Genomic DNA, 1,950 nt, shown 5'->3' with positions numbered 1-1,950 from the left:
TTATATTTTACCCAAAATTCATAAAAAGCCGGAACAATGGAATCCGCCGTTTGTGACTCCACCAGGCAGGCCTATCGTTTCTGATTGCGGAAGCGAGACCTACGGAACAGCGCAATACATCGACCATTTTTTGAACCCTTTATCGACCAAACACCCGGCGTATGTCAAAGACACTTATCATTTCATCGAATTAGTTAAAAACTTTAAAATCCCAGTGAATTCATTTTTCTTTTCCCTTGACGTTAACAACATGTACACGAACATAGACACGAAAGCTGGACTATCAGCAGTCAAATACATATTTAATAAATACCCAGATAGGAGAAGACCGGACGAGGCCATTTTGGGATTATTGGAAATAAATTTAACCCGGAACGACTTTGAATTCAACTCTGAATTTTATTTGCAAATTAAGGGAACGGCGATGGGGAAAAGGTTCTCCCCCGCATATGCAAACATTTTTATGGCCAAGTGGGAGGAGGAGGCCTTGGGAAAATGCCCGATAAAGCCGTTACACTATTTAAGGTATTTGGACGATATATGGGGCATTTGGTCGGGATCAAGGGAAGACTTTCTAAAATTCATTGACATTCTAAATTCACACGATCCCTCCATAAAATTAAAATACGAAATCAATGACAATTCAATCAATTTTTTGGACACAACAGTGTATAAGGGACCCAAATTCTGGACAAACAATACATTGGACATTAAAGTTTTCTTTAAAGAAACGGACACGCACGCACTTCTGTTCAAGAATAGTTTTCACCCAAAACATACCTTTAGAGGCATAGTTAAATCCCAACTGTTACGATTTGACCGGATTTGTACACAGGAGGAAGATTTTTGGGAAGCAGTAAGGATTCTATTTAAGACATTAAGACAACGGGGGTATAGAAGGCCAATGTTGCAACATTGTCTGAAGACTTTCAGGGACAGGACAAGAAAGGATGATACAAGAGGCATTCCGATAATTACCTATTTTTCCACGGCAAGTAGGGTAATCACCTCAATAATAAAGAAAAACTACAAAGAGAAAATTGGGAAAATGGATGCCTGGTCAAAATGTACCCCCATCAGAGCCTACAGAAAACACAAAAGCCTCAGAGATATGTTGGTCAACGCAAGACTAAAGCCATTCCGGAGAGAGAGCAAGGAACCCGCACCGGAATATTTCTGTAAATTGAAATTCATAACTAATAGTACGAACAACAGAGTATTTAAAATCAAACAAAATTTCACTCTGGGTACAGCCAATTGTGTATATGTATTATTTTGCGCGAGATGTAAAAAACAATATGTCGGCGAGACCAAAAATTCTATCAGAACCAGAATGTGGCAACATAGATATAATATTAAAAACAAAAAAGCAATGGATAAGCCATTGGTTCGCCATTTTGGACGACATGGGTTAAGGGAAATCCGAGTTGCGGGATTGCAAAGGAATTTGGGATGGGAAGACAGGGATAGAAAAAGGGCAGAAAGGAATTGGATTCAGAATCTGGGGACTAAAATGCCGGGGGGACTAAACAAAGCTTAAAAGGAAGAAAGGGTGGGAAGGAAGGTGGATGAACGGGAGGAGGAATGTGGGCCCTAGCCCCAACCCCTAACCCTAACCCTAGCCCTAACCCTAACCCTAACCCTAACCCTAACCCTAACCCTAACCCTAACCCTGGCCCTAACCCTAACCCTAACCCTAACCCTGGCCCTAACCCTAACCCTAACCCTAACCTTAACCCTAACCCTAACCCTAACCCTGGCCCTAACCCTGGCCCTAACCCTAACCCTACCCCCAACCCTAACCTTAACCCCAATAAATAAATAAACATATAAATATATAAATTAATGAATAAATATCTAAAAACATATAAATATATAAATACATGAAGGGGTAGGCAACAATCTATAAGGTTCAATTCATGGGGAAAGGGAAGGAAGGAAAAGAGGATG

Source organism: Doryrhamphus excisus, unplaced genomic scaffold (assembly GCF_030265055.1).
Source record: "Doryrhamphus excisus isolate RoL2022-K1 unplaced genomic scaffold, RoL_Dexc_1.0 HiC_scaffold_24, whole genome shotgun sequence".
NCBI classification, from domain to species: domain Eukaryota; kingdom Metazoa; phylum Chordata; class Actinopteri; order Syngnathiformes; family Syngnathidae; genus Doryrhamphus; species Doryrhamphus excisus.
Note: the sequence above shows the minus strand (reverse complement) of the source record.